Consider the following 22,236-nt stretch of genomic DNA (forward strand, 5'->3'; position numbering starts at 1 on the left):
GTGATACCACTTTGACTGGTCTCATCTCTGATGGAGACAAGACAGCTTACAGGGCAGAGGTAGAGAATCTGTCCCACTGTCGCACTCAGAAAATAACCTGAAACTGAATGCCCTCAAAACAAAAGAACTCACCATGGACTTAAGGTGTCATGGTCTGGGTGGGCACCTGCAGGTCTCCGACAGCGGCCCCTCCTCCTTTGGGCGGAGTTCGGTTGCTCCTCCCTGGCTGACCACCTGTGAGCAATCATGCCAGCAGTATATCAGACCTGCGCTCTCAACCATTCATCGCCTGAGTATCTGCTATCCCCATGTCAGTCGAGTGGAGCATCATAACTCTGTCAGACGCTGTGTGATGTCTTACTTGTTTTTCTTGTCCTCAGAGGTAGCACCTGGAGTGGAGATCTTGTCTCCCTCACTCCCTCCTTCCTGGACCTGGGCCGCCTGCTGCTAACACGACGTGGCCTGCCGGCCCACCACTCACTTGCCTGCCTCCCCACGCTTCGACCGCTTCCGGGCTTCCGCCCCACCTGTCACCTCCACCTGAAACCAAGTAAGGCAACTCAATTCAACTGTGGAGGATCGTTGATTGTCTGCTGGATCCCACTGACCGTGATCTCCTCTTATTCCAGTGCCCCGGCCCCTACCTAGTCCTGTTTCTACCTCCCCGCTGCCTCTGCTGTTCAGCCGTCTCCTAGAGGTGTCTAGGTCGCCCTCATTATCGTAGATAATCCTACGCGCCACGAGTGTGGTGGCGCCGCTTTGCTTTTGCTTTTGTTTGCCTGTGGGCGGAAATAAATCATTTGTTCCCTACCGTCTCGCTTCCGGGTTGGTTTCTGCACCTGTGTCCATCTTTGTTCCCTCGTGCCGCTGGGCCGTGACATAAGGAGGTGCAGACAGGTTCACTCTTCTCTCATTATAAATGGAGAATGGATGAAATCCATCAACACCTTCAGATTTCCAGGCAGCCATATCACCACCGATCTCACCTAGACCCACAATGCCACGCCCAGGTAAAGAAGACCCTTCCCACGTGTCTTGGGGAAGAACAACCTGGACCAGAAGTTGCTGCTTCAAACCCAACCCTGAATTGAATAAGGGGATGTATGGATGTATGTATGGATGGGTGGACAGATGGATGGATGGATGGATGGATGGATGGATGGATGGATGGATGGATGGGTGGATGGATGGATGGATGCATGGATGGATGGAGTTCATCACATATAATATTGTGTTATTATAGATAAATTTACCCAGTGGTAAATGAGGCACCCTAAGATAAAAGTCAAACCATTTGCTCCTATAAATTATGTATGATTCAAATATATATTTATGCATGTACATGATTGTAGAGTCAAGTATTGCTGCCATAACTAGGCCAAGACCCATAACAGATTTTGCACTAACCAACTAACCCACTAAAGCTACCAGTCTTTGAGGATCTGAATTAACTTTCAGATAAAAAATAAATAAACAAAAAACCAATCTGCTGTAAAGTCTCTTTTACTCTGCTAGAAACACAGAACAAACCCCAGGAATACCAGTTCAATCAATGCAATGAATTTCACTCTTATTTATAACAATATTGAAGGAATGTCCATGTCTCCTTTATTAGCCTATGGGACAATAAGCTTTAATGTTTAACTAGATCCCGTTTAAAGTTTCAGAGCTCTAATGTGCAGCCATTACCTTAGAAATAAACAGCAAAATCTGCTCAGGGCAAAAACTTTTAACTGGAGTTTAAATGTTTATTGTGTGTGCTGAATGACCAGATTTACTGAAGAATTTTCTCTTTCTGTTTGCTGATAGTAAATTGTGTTTATTCTTAATCAAACATGTAATCAAAATATAAGTCTGATTAATATGTTAAATAAGAAATAAAGTGCAGGGATGGAGAAGATGTGTCACCAACCCATCATTATACATGATTTTGAATAAGAGTAATGATATTAAGCATTCAAGTGTTGAACACAAAACAATAATTCATATTTTCCTGACAGTCAGTTATGCTTAATGCTGATCAAAATATAATCAAGTATATAAATATAAGTATGTCTAAGTTTAACCAACATAACAAAAAAGAAAATATAAAAGATAATGATTCTAAAACTCAGAAGTATCTGAACTATTACCGTACTCTCACACATTTCTAGGTTTTATTTTAGATTCCCTTTCAAGCATTCAAGTGAATCATAAAATTCAACAATTAAACAACAACTACAATTTGGAATTATTAAACATCCTGATAATGTGCAGTACTCTTCAGTAAATTATGTTTGTGTTCTCATAACACTAACTCTCACCCACTGAACATAAATCATGACAAAATTGTGACTTAGCGTGATGAGCAAGCAATTAATAAAACAATATTTTATGCATCAAATACTGTGATTAGCATCCTCAAAAGTAAACATCTATAACCCATAAAGAAAATGAACATGAGTACAATAAGTAATCACTCTCGCTGCAAACATTTTACACAGAGGGTAAGTTTGCAGTGGAGACACGTGGAACAACATTAATTTAGCCGGATTTTGGCAGCTCTGCCTAACATTCATCTCACTGTTGTGACTTCACCTGATAATGTCTGGAATTGTGTTTGTTTGTTTGTTTGTTTGTTTGTTTGTTTGTTTGTTTGTTTGTTTGTTTGTTTGTTTGTTTGTTTGTTTGTTTGTTTGTTTGTTTGTTTGTTTGTTTGTTTGTTTGTTTTAAACAACTTTTATTAAGCTTTGCTTCAGTAACAGAGACTAATCAAGCAAAAGGCTTATTTTTGGTTTTTGGAGGTTTTTTGTTTTTAGTTACTCCTAACAACAAATGTTAATGAACAACTTCCTGTAGATCTTCATAATAAAACCTCCTGCTAGGCACAGCAGGAAGTGGAGTAACCAAAACCAGTTGTTTCACGCGATCACTTATTGTAACAATAAAATAAAACAAATAAAAGAATGATTCCATAGCTCAACAAATCACTTACAAATGATCTCTTATTTAAACCAAGTTCTCCAGCTGTGACTGTTGTTATGAACAACACAGAAATGTGTTAACATGATTGGATGTCACAACGCGTGAGGCCAGATGTCATCTCAGAAGATGTGACCTCCAGTGATGGAGAGGGAAGAAAGGCTGAGCAGGTATAAAAGTTAAGTGAAGAAGTGATGCAGGATTCTTCTGTTTTGTCCTGTGAAATGAGAGATTGGACCTAAGGCATTCAGTCTTTTTTCTTATCAGAGGGATCAGGGAAGACACCTGGATCTTGAGGCAATTAGAACTGGGTGAGTCCTCCATCTGAACTCTGCATTGTCTGCTGGGTAACACTCATAGTATCAGAGATTAGGACTTTTTAAACAGAGAGCCGAACCCAGACTTCCTGTACTGAGGTGCTGGTCCTGCAGCAATTTTTGTCACCATTTGATTGCATCTCTGGAGTATAGCAATCATTTTCTGTGTAAGAAAAGTCGTATGATCTGTGAAATGTCTATTTGCGGCTAATCAGATGCTGCCAACACCACCCCTATCGTGTGAAGGTGCAGGAGAAACCCTGCTTCACTTGGTGAGTTGATAACCAGCTTCATGTGACTGCTTATCCTGATCGCCAGTGTTTGGATAAGTGAATCCAGATAACTCAAAACTACCATGAGTATGCTGAATTCCCTTCATAGTATATGGCTCCGTTCTTAACCAATATAACTGACTGCAGTTTTCAGTTGCAAGCACTTCCTTCTGTAGGATCAAGCTATTTTTATTCTGTGTAGCTTTGTAGCTTGTTTTTCAATGATGTCAACTATAAAAATTCAGTGCAGAGCATTATTGTCGACCCGTTATATACCACGTAAATGTGTTTTTGTAACTGCAATGCACTACAGGACGCTATAGGGACAATATCACCTCTATCATCTGCTAAAGGCTGCTAATGATGGCCATTGCAATTGTGAATTTATGGACTGAATCATGTGTAAACTTTGGAAACTTGTTATTTTGGATTGTAAAATAAAATCTTTTTGATTTATTTTGAATTTAAGGACAGAAGCCATTTTAAGTTTGATATTTTCACATTATTGTTTTTTGTTTAAATACTACCAGCATTTTAATTGGTATTACTTAATGTTTGTATTTATTTCATTTTTATTCTGATAGTCCTATTGAGTAATATTGAAATACATTTGATTATTTATTGGGTCATTATTTTAATTTGCTGTGGCACAAGACTAATCAACTAATGAAAGAAAAACTGGCAGATTAGTCGACAACCAAAATAATCTTTAGTTGCAGCCCTATTATAAACACACACACACACTTCTATTGTTGCTTCCTTGTGCCTCAGTAATGCTTTCCTGATAAGATTATGATCTCAGTTGCTAATTTTAAGTCCTCTTATATGTGGCCTGATGAGGATTTTTACATTATGGTCTTCATTGGAGTCAAATGGGAAAATTAGAGGAAAATTGGGTTCCCAAATAAAATTGCACTTAAATACAGCATTATCACATTACACTTTCAGTAAGAAAATAGATACGTTTCTGTATTGTGTCCATCTGAATTTAGGAAATTTAAATGAGACAACACTGCTATCATCAGGTCAAACTACAAATTACAATAGTACTCTGATATCAGAATATCAGTCAAAATTATTATATCTAAGGGCAATGCTGATGACGTGTTTTTTTATTTTAGAAAATGCGTTTTACAATTTGTAAAGTAATTGATTTCAATTATGAGCTTACCAGCTATGGGCTTATTTATTGACCAGCAATGTACTTTCAGTCCAGGGTTCTGTGAAGTACACTGCTGTAAATTAATATTAATATAATAAATTAATTATAAATTTGTTCCGTTGCTGATTTAATTTTTGTATACATGTCGTATATATGCATATCTGTTCAGATCTTCAAATAAATTCTAATGAGACACAAACACAACTGAGTAAATATAAAACTCTGTTGTTACATGATTATTTAATTATTAGGGGGGAATAACCTCTCCCCCTGTGGAAAGCTGATTTCAATGTCGCTAGCCCACACTCAATCCTGATTACTGTCACATCTGTTGAATCACGAAGTCACCAGTCAGAACCTGTCTGAGAGTGTGAACGAGGATAAAAGATCTCAGAAAGAAACACATCATGCCATATATTGGATTATAGTCTCAAAGGAGCTGGAAGACTTTCTACTGTTTTCTCATCTGGACGTTACCGGGCACAGGACCTGGTGGAGTGCATGTCAGGTTCAGGTTGAGGTCCTTAAAATCATGTAAGGATTTTTCTTCGGTCTTGCTCGTCAGCACGAGGATTCATATAGGTTTAAAGCAGTTCACTCGTACCTTATTAGTTGCACTCGTGTTTGATAACTTGTGTTAGCTAGCTGACTTTTCTTCGGAGTTAGAGGCCAGCTTATTTAATTTTTCAATGACCACATTTTTTTTATATCTATGGTTGGTTGTCATTGCCATTTTTCTTTGTTTCAAAACCAGATGTAGCTGTTCTGGCTCCAAACATTTTGACTCTATATCTCGGTCTGATAAAAAAATTTGTTTAATCATCTGTAATATGGAAGTGTGACAAATATGCACAAAAACTAAAAAATCAGGAAGCATGTAAATTTTTTAACAGCAGGAAAAAAATGTTTAAAAGTGGAAGAAAAGTGTTAATAATATAAATGGTAAAAATTGTTTAACACATCGATGGGTTTGGAGAAGTGTTCATTTCTGAGCTGAGCACTGGACTAGTGCTTGTCTATTACATATATTGTTTTTTTGTAGTTTCAGCACTAAATTTAAATGACTACCTGGTGCAGAGACGAGTGCTGTGACTGTTCTGGTCCTTACCACAGTTCTATGTTCCTAATTCAGTAGTGGGAAGTAAAGGAGACATTTTCATGTACACATGCATGCAGATGGTCTGCCACCATGTGTGCTTACATATCTTCACATGCAATTCCCATAATTGATTTTATGAAAGAAACTGATGAGGCACCCTGATTTCAGGGAAAAGCTTCTGCAAAGTGTTCATTCAAAAGTTTTTGACAAAGCGCTTGCTTAGAGGGGTTTCTCTATCTTCTTTGTATTATTGTACGGGGTCTTTACATACCAATATGAAGCACCTTGAGGCAAATCTTTTTGTGATTTGGTGCTGTGTAAATGAAGCTGAATTGAATTCAATTGAACTGAATGTTGAGGCCAAGAAGACAATGACAGAACGCTGCTCTTCTTCAGATATCAACAGCTTTAACAGCTTCACTTACAACCCGCAATCAGGAATACCGTTTTACACACACTCACAAACAGAAGTGCTACAGTCTTGCCCACATCGGTTCTCGAGTGCATAAAGTAAATGCTGAAAGTTGACACACAGGTTTTACTTAACTCATCACTGTATGCTCAGTTCATGTGACTCGTGTGAGGAGATCATACTGGATTATTGCTTGGTGACAGTGGGTTTGCTTTTTTGTTTACACCACACTTGCACCCAATTACACCTGAGCAAAGGTGCTACAACCAAGCTCATATGCACACTAGGAGTCTAGTGGAGCACATGTTTGGTGTTTGGAAGAGACTTTTTCAGAGTACACTTCGATTCACGCCAAGAAGCTGCTGCATTGTCATTAATGCAACAGCTGTTCTTCATAACTACCTCAAACAGCATGAATGCCCAGACCCTCCAATACTAGAAGATGACAATCCAGATGTTCCCTCATGTAAACCGCAGAGAAGACTTACTTACAGAGAAACTTTTGCATTGTGTAATTTTTTCATTTTACATTTTCATTGTTCCACTGGAATATACAGTTTCACAAGCCATGATCAAATTATTCTAAAGTGTATTTGTGTCTGGTATATTAATGAGTCACACAATATGATGTACTGAAAAGATTTTATTCATTGCTGTTATAATGAGACCGTTGCATCTTGCTCTACTTCATCTTGATTGCTACTTTCTACTTTGAGCATCTTAATTTTCATTTCATGCTCGTCCTTTAGATACTTCAGCTTCATGAAATTCAGTTGCCAGCTTTTCATTGTGAGTCTTCTGTTCCTGTGAGCAGTGCTGGCAGACATCATAGCTTCTGAGGGTGTGGAGGGTAAACTGTCTTCTAACTCTGCCGTTCTGTCCATTTGAATTCCACCTACAGACAAGAACAGTTCATATGATCAAATGAACACATGGGAGAGCTGTTGGTGACAAACAGTAGTCTGAAATGAGAGAAAGGCTAAATCAGGGCTTAATATGCTCACTTCAGGTGTGCGTGATCCCTCGCCTGAACTGTCTAGATGGTCATCGTCTGATATGTTCTCTAAAGGTTGTTGGTGGTTGGTTCTCCATTATTCCTGTCAGAAATTCATCCAACTGCTCCGAGTCCTTGTTTGCAGGTCCTTCACCAGTTGTCAACCCCTCCTTCTGGCTTCTGCAACAATCTTTTTTTACACATTTTTTACATTGTTCTACAAAATCTGGAGACTTTTGTCTTCAAAAGAGTTTTCTCATCCTCAGTGAGGTTGTTTGACCGCTGTCTCTTTTCTGCTGCCATTGGTACAGTTGGATTTTCTTCTCCAGTTTCATAGAAATGTAAGCTATTTTGATTCCACAGTTTGGTTAAACCACACTAGCACTAGTGGTTTTAAGTTAATCCTAAATGCTTTAGTTTAAGACTCCATAGTCCAGGTGTTACTAATCTCTGAGGAGTCTGTGTTTCACGAAGTGGATTATTAGTTGGATAGTGGATTATTTTTTAAGATAAGAACAATCTTACTGTAACTTCATCTGTATCAACTTGACTGTGGTACGAGGGATAACAAAACCACTTTGGCCTACTTGTTAATGTTCATTTAAAGTGGTTTATCACTAAACACTAAAGTACTGATACTGCTAAACTCTAAACACTTACATAATAATTTATAATGGCAATTAAGCATCAGTCACTGTAGTATTTATAATATATATAAAAAAAAACTAAGTATATCCTTATTGCTTCCAATAAGTTCTGCCTGTGTCCTGGTCTGCAGCATTCAGCTGTGTGCTACAATCTTCCCAGGAGTGGACGTCTTAGCAACTTCCCCCCAGGTCACACTGTGGAGTGCTCAAAGGATTTGCAAAAACACAGTGCAGTTAGAAAGATGCTGAACAGGTCTGGCTTTTTTGGAAGGGTTGGCAGCAGAAAAATTATTTTCTCCATTCCAATGAAAATCTTCATCTTCATCTTCACCTCTGCACAAAGTGAACATGCTCCGCTTCCTGTCTTCTTGTCAGTTTCACCATCTACAGCACATCTCACAACCATCTTACAAAGCCTACTCATTCACTCTTGTTTCTATTCTTCTGTCACAAATCACCCGTGACACTCAGCTCCACTAATGAACAATACCCAGATTTCCTCTCTTGGCACCCTATCACATGCTTTCTCTAGATCTACAAACACAGTGAAACTCTGACCTTCTCTATGGTTTTTGGTTTCAGTTTAATTCAGATAGGTTTAATTCAATTCAGTTGTATTTATATATTGCCAAATCACAACCACAGTTGCTTCAAGGTACTTTATATTGGTAGGTAAAAACCCTACAATAATACAAGGCAAACAGAGCAAACCCCATCAATCCCCCAACAATCATATGACCCCTTTTGAGCAAGTGCTCTGGTGACAGTGGGAAGGAAAAACTCCCTTTTAACAGGAAGAAATCTCCAGCAAACCCTGGTTCAGGTCCATCTGGTCCAGCCCTAACTGTATGCTTTAGGGAAAAGGAACATTTTAAGCCTAATCTCAAACGTAGAGAGGGTGTCTGTCTCCTAAATCCAAACTGGCAGCTGGTTATGGAGACCAGTGTTTCCCAACCTTTTGGAGCCACATCATATATTTAACATTAGAAAAATTACACGGCACACAACCAAACAAAAATGTTACAAAAAGAATATTGATCATTTTCCCCACACACCAGGTATAGTGGAATTGGCTCAATTCGATTTCTCACAGCACACCTGATCATATCTCATGGCACACCGAGGCACAGTGGTTGGGAAACACTGTTGTAGAAGACAAGCCTGAAAGCTGAAGGCTCTGCCTCCCATTCTACTTTTAAATACTCTAGGAAGAACAAGTAAGCCCACAGTCTGAGAGCGAAGTGCTCTAATGGGGTGATATGGTGCTATAAGGTCATTAAGACAAGATGGGGGCTGATCATTCAAGACCTTGCATGTGAGGAGCAGGATTTTAAATTTGATTCTGGATTTAACCAAATTACGGGAAACCATTCTGGGAGAAATCTGCTCTCTCTTTCTAGTCCCTGTCAGTACTTTTGCAGGATCGCTCTGTTGTTTTTGATGTTGAATACAAATTGTTTAATATGTGCACTGAAGGACATATCCTGGTCAAAAATGACTTGAAGCTTTCTCAGAATTTTACTGCAGGACAAGGTGATTTCATCCAGAGTAAGCTTTTGGATAAAAACCATATTTCTACGATTTTTAGGTATGAGTACAGTAACTTATCTGAATTTAGAAGTAGAAAATTAGAGGTCATCCAGGTCTTTAAGTCCTGGTCGGAGAGTGCCAGGTGCAACCTTCTGGCAGCAAAGACGGGTCTGCAGTTTAACTAACTGGTGTGTGTTACCTGGCTTCATGGACAGATAAAGTTGGGTAGACAGGGCATATCAGTGAAAATGTATGCTATGTCTACCCACACTGCATAATCAATGCATACCCTGTTTATATTATACATACCCTGCATGTATAATATAAAGAGAATTGATCCTAGCGTGGAAACCTGTGGATCTCCATAAATGACGCTAACTGTCACGGCTCAGGGCAGCGGCCGTGTGAAGAGTGGAAAGGAGGACTCAAACACAGCGCTTCCTTAGATGTGAAGGTGATTTATTGACAATACTGAACATAAAGTGGAGATGGCAAACAGAACTAAGGACGAACTAAACTGGGATAAACTACACAAAGGAGTGGCAAACCTGAACATGAAGGGAGAACAGCAGGGAGAGCACGCAGGGGATTTCACAGGGTATGAACACAGACGACGCGACGAGGAGCAGAGGAAAACACACACTATAAGTACACAGAGAGACACTGGGAAATCACACACAGGTGGGGGAAACAGCTGGACCTGATTAACCTGACGAGACAGGGGAACACTAACACCAGGGACCAACAGAGGGAGCACAAACCCAGAACCCAGTGTCTAAAATCCCAAACACAAACCATCCCAAAACAGCCACGAATAATAATGAAAGTAATAACAATAAAGAACATAAACATAAAGTCACTCAGTCATGGCCACAGGACCATGACACTAACGTAAATGGAGACACCTCCTAACACACTAACTGGAGTCTATTTAGATAGATACATTTCAAACCACTGCAGTGCAGTACCTTCAATACTTCAATACGGGTTGATGTAGCTCAGGTGGTAGAGCAGGTCGCTTACTACTGCTTGGGCAAGATGCTAAGGTGGCTCTCATATCTAACCATAGGAGTATGAATACCGCTTAGATAGAAAGCACTTACATAGAAAGAGCATAGAAAGAAGTGCTTGTCCAAATAGGTGTGAAAGGGAAAGAAATCTCCGTCCCGGGTTTCCGCCGAGGCATGGAAACAAAACAAGGAGCCAAAACAAAAAAAGAAAGAACAAACAACGTAGCCTGGAAAGCAACAGAAGAAAACACAGGAACAAAGTCCAAAACAACAGCACCAAGGCCCAGGCATAGTCCAAAAGCAAACAAACAAAAGAGCTCACGAAAAGCGCAGAGGCCCAGGCAATAGTCTCAAAAAAGTTCAGGGGGGCCGGCCCGGAGGCTAACGGCACAACAGTCCAAACCCGGGCAGGTCAGGGGGGCAGCCCGGAGGCTGATGGTCCAAGAGCCCAGAAAACAGGTCAGGAGGCCGGCCAGGTGGGAGGCACCGGTGGCGACGGAGCAGATCAGGAGGCCGGCCGGGCGGGAGGCACCGACGGCGACCGAGCAGATCAGGAGGCCGGCCATGACAGCAATGACGTCCAGTCATCGGCCGGACAGGACGTGCAGGACGTGCGGGACGAGCAGGCCGGACGGGACGAGCAGGACGTGCAGGCCGGACGGGACGAGCAGGACGTGCAGGATGAGCAGGCCGGACGGGACGAGCAGGACGTGCAGGACGAGCAGGACGAGCAGGCCGGACGGGACGAGCAGGACGTGCGTGCAGGACGTGCAGGCCGGACAGGACGTGCAGGCCGGACAGGACGTGCAGGAACAGACAGCATGGAGACCTCAGGAGCAGACGAAGCTGAACACTCGGAGGCCGGACCAGGCGGAGCTGCAGAGGCTGAGGCCGGACCAGGCGGAGCTGCAGACTCGGAGGCCGGACCAGGCGGTGGAGCCGGTGGTGGCTGAACGGGCTCCTCGGGCCCTCCAGCTGACGAGGCGTGAGGCTGAACGGGCTCCTCGGGCCCTCCAGCGGAGACAGGTGGCTGACCGGGCCCCTCGGACCCTCCAGCGGAGACAGGTGGCTGACCGGGCCCCTCGGACCCTCCAGCAGAGACAGGTGGCTGAACTGGCCCCTCGGATCTTCCAGCAGGAAGAGACGGCTGAAGCGGTTCCTCGGAGCTTCCAGCGGAAACAGGTGGCTGAGCAAACAACTGAGGCGGTAACTGAGCAGGTGACTGAGCCGATAGGTGAGCTAATGTCTGAGCTATGGAGAGAAGTCTAATATGTATCGACTGTTGTAAAGATGGTAGTAATGGTGGGTGAGGTGGTGGATGAGCACTAAGCTGAGCTATGTCTTCCGAGCCTACGGAAAACTGCTGGACGGGCTCACCCGAGCCTCCAGCGAGGACAGAAACAGGTGCAAGTACCTGCCGGACACCAGCCACTCCCACCCGAGGAGAAGGTACGGGTGCAGGAGCTAACTGGTTCCCGGTCATCCTCACCCTGGGAGCCGGGACAGGCACAGTCAACGGCTGGGCAGCTGCAGTCCCCACCCGAGGAGCTGGTACGGGTGCAGCGACAGGCAGAGGCTCAGCCAGCCTAGACACCTGAGCAGGGACCAGCTGGACCTCAGCCTCCCTCACCTGAAGCACTGAAACAGGTGCAGGGGAATGCTGGGCCTGAGCTGCCCTGGGAGCAGGAACACAATGGTGCGAAGGAGCAGGCTCAGCAAACACAGACTCTTCTAAAACGTTTTTTAACTTCCTACCACCACCACGTCTAACAGTCTTAATAGTCTCAGTCTTAGCAGTGTTCATATGATTGTTTTTTTTCCGGCTCCGAGGAACGACAGCAATCACAACTCACCACCGGGCGTTGCTCCGCAGAAAAAGAGTGGTGACGGTGTGAGCATCGCCTCCTCCGGGAAGTGGGAGGTGGCGAACTGGGCTGCAAATCCTCCAAAGGACCGGGCTGCGATGAGGAAGCAGAGAGTTTGTGAAGCTCAGAACGTGGCAGACCCAAAAACAGAGCGAAGGACTGCAGCGGAGTGAGTCAAACGTCCGGTGTCACATAATCTCTCTTCCTCCGCCGCTTAACTCTCTTGTCGGACTGGTAATCCAGGGGTGAAGGCGGAGGTGTAGCGACTGGAGAGAAGGAGCACGTGCTCAACCTGATCGCCCGAGGCATAGACGCTGGCTCGGCCGTAGCCATGGCAGTTTGGAGGCTGCGGGGCCCTCCCAAAGCCAAACGTGACCCATAAAAGGGTGACTGGAGCTCCTAGGCATGCTCAGCTTCCTCCCTCACGATCTCCTTGAGGAAGGCAGAAACTGCGGGTCGCTGATACCACACGGAGTCTGCTGGGTCCATGTTCTGGTCGCGATCTTCTGTTAGGTGTGGCTGTGTGCAGACAGGAATAGGACCCAAGGTGCAGACTCCGGAGACAGAACTTAAACCAAAACAGCTTTAATGCTGAACTCAAACATAACATAACTGGGGGAAAAAGGTCCAAAATAAACTTTGACAAAACACACAGCAAAATAAACGGTAGATCACGACACAGACACTAAGAAACACAGGGCTTAAATACACAGAGGGAGCAATCAGGAAATGAGTAACAGAAGGGAAACACAGCTGGGGCAAATCAGAACTGACGAGACCAAAGAAGCGTAAACTGAACACACTGAGAAAAGACGGAGACCTTCAAAGTAAAACAGGAAACACATAACACAGACTGAACAAAGACACAGACTCACATGCAGGCACTACAAAGGGAACAGAGACGTGGGAACAGGGCAGACACAAACACTGACTGAACACGGGGATATAGGAACTTAAGATACACATAGACGCGAACTAGACAAGGGGATGCAGGTGATAGGGGAGACAGAGCAACTAAAGAAGACAGAGACCTAAGCCATAAGACAGAACTCAAAGAAACCAAAAACTAGACAGTATAAATAATATCATAAACTCAAAAACCCTGGGTCGATGACCCAGGCATCCTAACAGTCTTTACCCTATAAGATTCAAAATTATTCAAAGTAACACTCAAGTATGCCGTTCAGCAGGTTAGTTACAGCGTCGGGAGTAGCTTGGGAGAACAAGGAAACACAGACTGCTTCAGGTTGCTTTCCCAAAATCAACTCAAAGGTTTATTCATCAGACAACAGTTTATATAGAGGAAAAAGGTTCGTGTGTCAGCAGATTCTCAGTTCAAACCGGTACAGACCAAATAAGGAAACGTCTTCCTGCCTTCTGAGCAAAGAAGTATCCTTTGTGTAGTTTATCAGTTCAGCTACAATTTATGATCATCCCAGCAAAATACACTCCTAGACATAGAATACAGAGTTCTTTCATTAGTGAATTCTGAAACAAACCACCTGGCCTTTAACGAGCCTTTTTCTAAGAGATAAAGAAGGGAGGATGGGAATAAGGAAGTGATCTCTGTGGTATTTTCGACCTTGGTACCAGCCTGTGATTCTTACACATTAATTCTTGGGTCACAGAGAAAGAGAAAAACAACTAGTAAATGGGCCTTATTGAGTAACAGTTTTCCTGTATAATATCACTATAAAACAATATCCTGTAAATGCTACCATGGTATCAAAATATCACAACAGGGTGAATGAGGCAAATTGCATTAAACAGCTTTGAGTTCTCCGATAGAGTAGAAAAGCTCTATATAAGAACCAGTTTATTTACCATTTCAACAGTCAACAGTATCGAACGCTGGACAAGCACAGAGATGAGTCCACGACCAGAGGACATTAGAAGATCATTTGATCACGGAGCTGGACTCTCTTAGGGTGGTGTCAGAGAGGCGAATGTTGTCCAGGATAAAGACAGTGTTGGATAATACCTCCCACCCACTCCATCACGTGCTGGCTAGCCATGGAGATGGCCAAAAAGCACCACTGTACTGTACGGCCATCTCCCTGTACAACTCATCCACCTAACACACTGTAAACTGTAATTCTTTCATATTCAGACATTTATTAGTAAGTGACTTATATGTATATATTGTTCTATTTCATACTTCTTGTATTGTCTGATTTTCTTACTGTTTGTATTGGAGCACTGTAACCAACATAATTTCCCCTGGGGATCAATAAAGTATCTGATTCTGATTATTTAAGTGATGGTTTAATTAATGCCAGCTTGAAGGCCTGTGGTACATGGCTGTAACAGAACATGATGTCAGTGTGTGATACCCCAGGAAGGCTTCCAGTCCAGACGGAGTACCTAGCAAGCTACTAAGAGCATGCACACACCAGCTCACCCTCATCTTCAACCTCTCACTGGATCAGGCAGCCATCCCATCCTGTCTAAAATCAGCCACAATCATCCCAGTGCCGAAGACGTCTCCCATCAGTAGCCTGAATGATTACTGCCCTGTGGCCCTCACACCAGTAATCATGAAATGCTTCGAGAGACTATTCCTCCAGCACATCAAGGACTACCTCCCCCGAGACCTTGACCCCCACCAGTTTGTATATCGCATGAACAGATCCACACAAGACGCCATCGCCATAGCCCTCCACTCTGTGCTGAGCCACCTGGAATAGTGGCAAAGCTACGTCCGAATGCTCTTTGTGGACTACAGCTCAGCCATCAGCACAATCATTCCGGGCATCCTCATCACCAAACTGGTCACTTTTGGCCTCCCCCCTCTCACATGTGCCTGGATAAAGGACTTTCTCACAAACCAGCCCCAGACTGTAAGACTCGGCCCTCATCTCTCCTCCACTTGCACACTGTGCACGGCTCCCCACACGGCTGTGTGCTGAGCCCCCTCCTGTATCCTCTCTACACCCACGACTGCAGTTCGACCCACAACAATAATCTCATCATCAAGTTTACTCATGATACCACGGTACTCGGACTCATCTCAAAGGGAGACGAGGAAGACTACAGAGAGGAGGTCCTGAAGTTGGCAGCCTGGTGTTCAGAGAACAACCTGGTGCTGAACACTAACAAAACCGAAGAGGTGATTGTTGACTTCAGGAGGCACAGCAGAATCAAGAACACTTTCTTCCCAAAAGCCATGACCACCCTGAACTCATACACATATGATACATATATTTTTTCTGTTTGTTCATATGTATATAGTGATACAGAAGCACTGTGAAGAGATTACTACTCAAGGTTAAAGGAATGTTTGGCTCAACGGAGCTCTGACCTTTTCTTAAGCTGTCTACAGTGCTGAAGAGAGTTGTTCTTGTTTTCTTCAATCAGAGATGAATAGTAAGATAATAATAAGTAACCTTTGATTGTGTTATGGCCAATGGTGACAAGTCCAAACACAGGGTTAAATAAACGTGGCCCTGCTAAGATGCACCTGGGAGCCTCTCTGCCCGTCTTTGCTGCCAGAAGGTTGCACCTGGCGCTCTCCGTTGCCAAAAGTTGTGAAAAACCCTTCCTTGACGGATACAGTAGCCGACCGCTGAGAGCAAACCTGACAAAGTTGGCAGGGGGATTAAATGTTTTTGCTCTGCAGTCGGTTTGATGTCTGTAGTTTTGCGGACTCTTGGAGTTGCTCTGACCATAAAACTGTGAAAGGGACCCAATTAAAATGATGGATGCTGGGAATAGCGCCTGGAAAGTTATGGAGTAGTAGCACAAGTGTTGGAGATTAAGAAAGGATCAAAGCGCAAGCAGGATTGATAACTGATTGGGGAAAGTATTGACAAACATGTTGCATGGATAATTGAGATAATATTGACATTTGTAGAGTTGAGAAAATACTTATTAGTTTAAAATGAATACGGTCCAAGTAAAAAACAAGGAATGGAAAGTTACCAAACAGCAGGAAGAGGGTCAGATATGCCCCGACCGGCACTTTCCTGGCTGTCATTTTATGTGTCTCTGCTGTTTGTGCTTAAAGGCTCTACACCCCGGGGTTCACTTTGCTATGCTTGCTTGCTATGTGTTGTCTCACTGTGTTTGTACTGTTTTTGCTGTTCATATGACACCAGGCACCTGCAGAGGAGCTTGAGCACCCGCCCGTTTAAACGTCTCTGCAAGGCCCTGTATGACACTGTATAATAAACTCTGTTTTAAGAATCCTACTCTTTTCCAGGATCTCTTTGAGTGATTTGATTTGGATTGGATCTGAAAAGCTGGACCTCCACATAAGGTTATCATATTGGCTTCTTGACAGAAGCTCATATCAAGAAACCCCTGAGTAAATGTGGTGATCCCAGCTGAACATTTGTCAAAGCTGGGAAGGCTCCTAAAAAAAGCTCTGCACGATCCAGGAGAGAAGGACAACTGCTGCCCAAGTGAAAACCTTGAGAGAAAATCAGTCTCAGCTCTTCCGATACTCCTGACACATGAGGAAACACTAAACATGGTGTCTCTGTGACTTTCAAACCCCAAAACACGCTGTGCCAAAAACTGGTACAGCTCAAGGATCAAGTCCCCTGTCATTGTTTATTTACAATGAGGGAATGGAAAGTGACTAGTGGGTAAGCAAAGGCGAGGTTATGCAGACATAGGAGCGCTGCCAAAGAAGAAACAGAATTAACAGATGTCCAGTAGAGATACTGTGCTGGCAAAGAGAGATGGAATTTACAAAGTCAGTCGTACTTGATTTGCATGCAACAGAAGGGGTGGAGGGAGTGTGTGGCTGGCTGGTGGCGCACTAAAAATCCATGAGAGTTCCAAGAAGAGAGTGTGCAGGCTGGTGAGGAGGGGAAATCCTTTCTTTGACAAGCTGGATGAAGAAAGAAGCAGCCTTGGTTGGGAGTTGCCAGATGCTCCTGATGAGGGATTTTCCAATTGCCATGATTTCATTGCCAACAATGATCTGACAAAGAACCACTGCAGCCCAGCACTCAACTGTAAAAAGCAGGTTTAGAAAGGATGAAATCATGGGGGACACCACCTGAGGCGAGCCCAGTAAGGGAAGCCAGCCAACCATTCCACCTGAGACTATAGAAAAACCAAAGAATATCAGACCGTAACCCAACCCGCTGCACCACAAGCAGAGATGCATCTCTGTTATAAGTAACACGGTAGAAGATCTGCTAGAGGGTTTGTGTGTGTGAGCACCCGTGTGTACACCTGTGAGCATGAGCACGCTTGTATTTAAAAAAGGTTCCTTCATGTAATGATCTGCTAGAGGGTGTGCGAGCCATAGCCTGTCCATGAAGCAGCTATGAAGGAGATTAGGCTCCAGACATCCAGAGACCCCCAGAGCACAAGAGTCCAAGGAAGACCAGCGGAGGGGCAGCTGTGCCACCCTCCCGGAAAGAGCTGAGGAGAGCCCCAGATGAGGGTCACCAAGCAGCCACGGAGCAGAAGCCAGAGGAGGTTGCAGCAACGTGCCCGTGAGCTCCGCCGGTAGCCAGATGTGCCAGAGTGGACCGAACCCCAGGCCCAGAGGTTGAGGGCACCCCCCCCTGAAGGGGCCCGATGGAGCCACATGCTGGATTGAGTAAACATGACAAGCATAAACCATAAAAACAGAAATATCAGTACATACCCACATAAAACAAAATTCTGGAGTTTCCAGATGGTTCTTCAATTATAACTTGGAAACTTCCAACAACTGAGTCTATCCACCTTAAATCAGAAAATCATAAGAAAACATTTTTCTGCTCATTAATATTTTGTGGTCCAAATTTTGAACATAGAATATATGATAATTACTGTTAATTTAAGTTTCATATATCAAACGTGGTTTTAGATATTCAGTTTTTTCTACACAGTTCATCCACTTTCATGCCATTCTTCCTTACACACTGTTTGAACATGATTATCACAAAAACTGTTAAAGATAATATTTGCTTGGAATTTTCACCAGACTTTCTTTCTTGTGAAAATTAATCGGGATGTGTAATTTGGGACAGACACATCCAAAACTGTGAAGTCCAGTATTTAAGCATACAATAATATAAACTTGACATTGAAAAAGAAAGCTTACACATTACACAGTGATATGTGTTTAGTCTTGACCACTGTTAAGCTAAGCTCACTGGAGACTTCATACCTTCAGAGTTAGAGAGAAATCTCACCGATTGTAGGGAGACAGGACTCAATGCAGTCATACACTGCAATCCAAACAATGTGCCAAGAGGCATAAACCTGCACAAAACCACACACCTGGATCCACCATTTAAAATGCATGGATCTGATGTAATGCTCTTAATATCAAACTACTGCTTAAATATTTTTAATAGAGCATTAGTAATAGTGTTTCACACTATTATGTCCACTTTGGTAGAACGTGGTAAAGTTGTGATCCACACAGGGTCTCAGGGCTTCATGGAAGTTGTGGAACTACATAAAAACTACAGCTGATGTAGGGGAGACCGGGGATAGTTGTAACGTGGGTCAGTTGCAACACTTCCAATTTCTCCAATCAGGGCTAAGTTTCAAATGATGTGACTCATCCTGTGCATGCCCAACTCAGTTCTGCTATCACATGTGAAAAATCAGCACATTTTGTCAAACACAGACAATTTAACATGAAAAAAAGTAATTTGTATGGCAAAAAGTAAGTTTTTCTACTTTATTTCAATTTCTAATAGCATTATCTGCTTTGCAGTTAAACTCATCAAACTTAAATTATGTTATTTGTATGCCTATGGGGATATATTCTGTGTAAGTCTTTAGTGCTAATGTTTAGCCATTGGCTGTAATGTTAGCTAGTTCATGGCTATAGGAGTCTGGGTCAGTTGTAACAGCAACAGTCTGGGTTAGTTGTAACAATAATGCAGATGTTACAACTTACCACACTATTACTTTAACTTATATTAAACAAGTTGGGGCAACGACATCAGCAGAGAGAGGTTCACTGGTCACCTTTGTATATGCGGTTAATGCCATTGGCAACACAATTCCTCCACTGTTTGTGTTCCCACACATACATTATGCAGACCACTGTGTCAGAGATGGACCAGTAGGAAGTACTGGTAGTGGAAATAAATCAGGATGGGTGCAAGAAACAGATTTCCTCATCTTTCTGAAGCACTTTGCAAACCACACCAAGGTAAGCCAGGATAAAAAGTAATGGAATTGCGATGCTGGTGAACAACTACATTTTTTCAGCTTCATTGTTATGTTCAAAATTGGTGCAAGAGTTGTAGGTTATAATGCCCACTGAGCCAATGAGGCCAAACTCAAGGAAGACCAACCAAAATTAATGAAATATTCAGTTGCAGAAAATTCCATAATTTGTCTTCTTTGGGGGGGTTGGAATATGTTCACACACACACACACACACACACACACACACACACACACACACACACACACACACACACACACACACACACACGGCTACATAAATGGCTCTAAGTGCATTCATGTGTTGAATAAACAAAGATTACATGTTAATGTTTTGTTAGTACCCTTATTTCATTGTGTTACATTTTACCCCAGGATATGTTACAACTAACCCAGACTATGGGGTTAATTGTAACATTTCACTCTTTGTGTTTGAGGCCATACCATGTAATGGGTAATTGTGCTGCAGAGAAAATAGCTGCACTATTTAATAGCAGAGACATGTAAATCCTTTACATTACATTTTGAATCCACTACCTTAAAAGAGCTCCAATTTAAAGACAGAAATGTCAAAAATGTTACAACTACCCCCGGTCTCCCCTACTGAAGCAAACACTAAGTGGTCAGTGTTCATTTCAACACACCTGCTCTATCTGTTTTCTATTGCTGCTGTGGTAAGAGAAAGGGACAAAATGATCAGAATAATATCTGGTTGTTTCATGCTGATATTGCTACTAAATCTCAGAAAACAATTTAACAGATTTCTCCTCCTCCCTCCCTCCCACTCCCACTCAGCCACGTCTTATATCTCACACCTACACATCTAATTTTCTCTCATATTTTTTGGTTCTACCCAGCTATCCACCAGTGTCAGCTCCACCAGTGTCTCCCTCTGATTCCCAGGTTGCCCCCCCACCCCTTTCCATCTTCCTCTTGTTACCGTTTTATGGGCTTGTTAGTTCCACTTGAGATGTCAAATGACAAACAATCTAAAGCCAGCGAGCTGCTACTTTGCTGCCCTTGTAGAACTGCACAAACAGGATATGAGCTGAAACACTCACCCAGCCCACCCCTTCCAGCTTCCTAAATTCTCATATGAAATTTGTTTTCTTAATGCACACATTATAACAACAAACACACATGTATGACAGAGAGAGAGACAGTTGACTCCAACACTACTTTTCTTTTGTCAAACATCTGCTGCTACTGTGTTTTATTGCTTCCACAGGTGTTGTGAGTGACTGTTTCAACGCTACTATCAGAACCCTCACCACCATGTGTATTTGTTTTCTGTGGTGGTGGGGGTGGGGAGGGGGGTGTAGGGTGAACAAACATGTCCTTGTGAGTCAGCGACTGCAGAGCTAATATTGACCAGCAGCACTCATGGCAACATGCAGGAGGTCAGATTATGCACGGTAGCAACGGCCATGGAGCACAAAAACCCAATGACATGTCTTATCACCTGGTGAATTAGCCACCGTCTGTCAGACTGATCACCCACACAACACCCCAGAGGGAGGTGGAGACTGGGGTGAATACAAGTTTTAAATATAGATGCTGCAGCTGGCAGGAGAGACATATATGTGGCTTCTGTTGTGTGTCAAACGTTGTTTATTTCCATTTGGGGAGGGTCAGAGATAGCAAGACTTAGAAAAGAGGACTTTCATGTCATATGACATCATCATCTAGCCATTCAAGATAAAAAAATAAGTAAATAAATAACCATTTCTACATTGAAGCTCCCTGCACCTGGGACACAACTTTCTGCCATTTTAAATGGTTAATAAGTGGGCCACACTTAATGAGCAGTAGCACCAAATTCTGTATTTGCTCCTTGGTGAATGCCATCACATATGCAAAAGTGCTCTGACGTTTTCAGAGACGTCGGCTGCCCCACCAGCTCGATAGCAGACCGGGAGGTAAAGGCTCGCTAGAGTGAAAACAGGGGCCTCCCGGCACTAGTGATGGGAAGTTTAGCTCTTGGCACTTTGGGAGCTAGTGCCACGGCTCCCAAAGAAGAGCTTGCTCTTTTGACTCCCAAATGGCTCTTAATTTATTATCATTTATCGTCTCATATTTTAGCTTTACTTGGCAAATATGAATGCTGTGTGTGTTGATAAACCCTTTTTATGAGAAGCCTTATAACTGCCTGTGTATTTGTTCTGTTACAAAAGCAGGCATTCTTGCTTTTATTTAATTTTTTAATCAAACTTTTAATTTTAATTCAACACAAAAACAAAAAACACTCATCGGAGGAATCAGGGGAGGAGAGCTGGTTTTCTTGAACTGCTTTATTGGCTTCAGAGAGAAACAGATCTGCAGGAGCTTCATTCCTGGGCTGCTGGCGGGTAGATTCGCCTGAGACTGATCTCCATGTCCGCTTGTGTTTACCACCCGGGCTGTCATCTGAAAGTCTGTAAAGCCAGTGCTCATCCCAGCAGGAACTCTGATTTGCTGTGCAACCTGCTCCTCAGTCTGGGTTCTGTTCCAGGCCCTTCACATTGAGACACCTTTCCCAGTGGGTCTCAACGTTAAAATGGTGATAATTAATGCTCACTCAATTGCAAACAAGTCTTATATATTTGAAATGACTTGTTCTGTACAGAGAAGCTGGATTTTGCAGACTGTTCTTGTTACACCCCGGCCTAGGCAACCGGAGTGCAACACGAAAAAAAGTAAAAATAAAGAAAAAAAACACACACAAAAACCCCACTAAAGCTCACCACCAAAATCCCGAAACGAAAGTATTTACAACAAACTATTTATTTACAACAAAACACCAAACTATTTACAACACGGGGGAGATCGCGACCATGACACACTGAAACACAAG

At 43.0% G+C, this 22,236-nt stretch overlaps 1 long non-coding RNA gene across 1 annotated transcript; it reads left to right on the forward strand.

Annotated features, from left to right (window-relative positions):
• Positions 1-227: 227 nt before the first annotated feature.
• LOC113028604 (uncharacterized) lies at positions 228-644 on the forward strand. The gene is made up of 3 exons (XR_003273248.1): positions 228-310; positions 381-550; positions 630-644. It is a non-coding gene; the product is annotated as an uncharacterized LOC113028604 (long non-coding RNA).
• Positions 645-22,236: the final 21,592 nt, after the last annotated feature.

Source organism: Astatotilapia calliptera, chromosome 2 (assembly GCF_900246225.1).
Source record: "Astatotilapia calliptera chromosome 2, fAstCal1.2, whole genome shotgun sequence".
Classification (NCBI taxonomy): Eukaryota; Metazoa; Chordata; class Actinopteri; order Cichliformes; family Cichlidae; genus Astatotilapia; species Astatotilapia calliptera.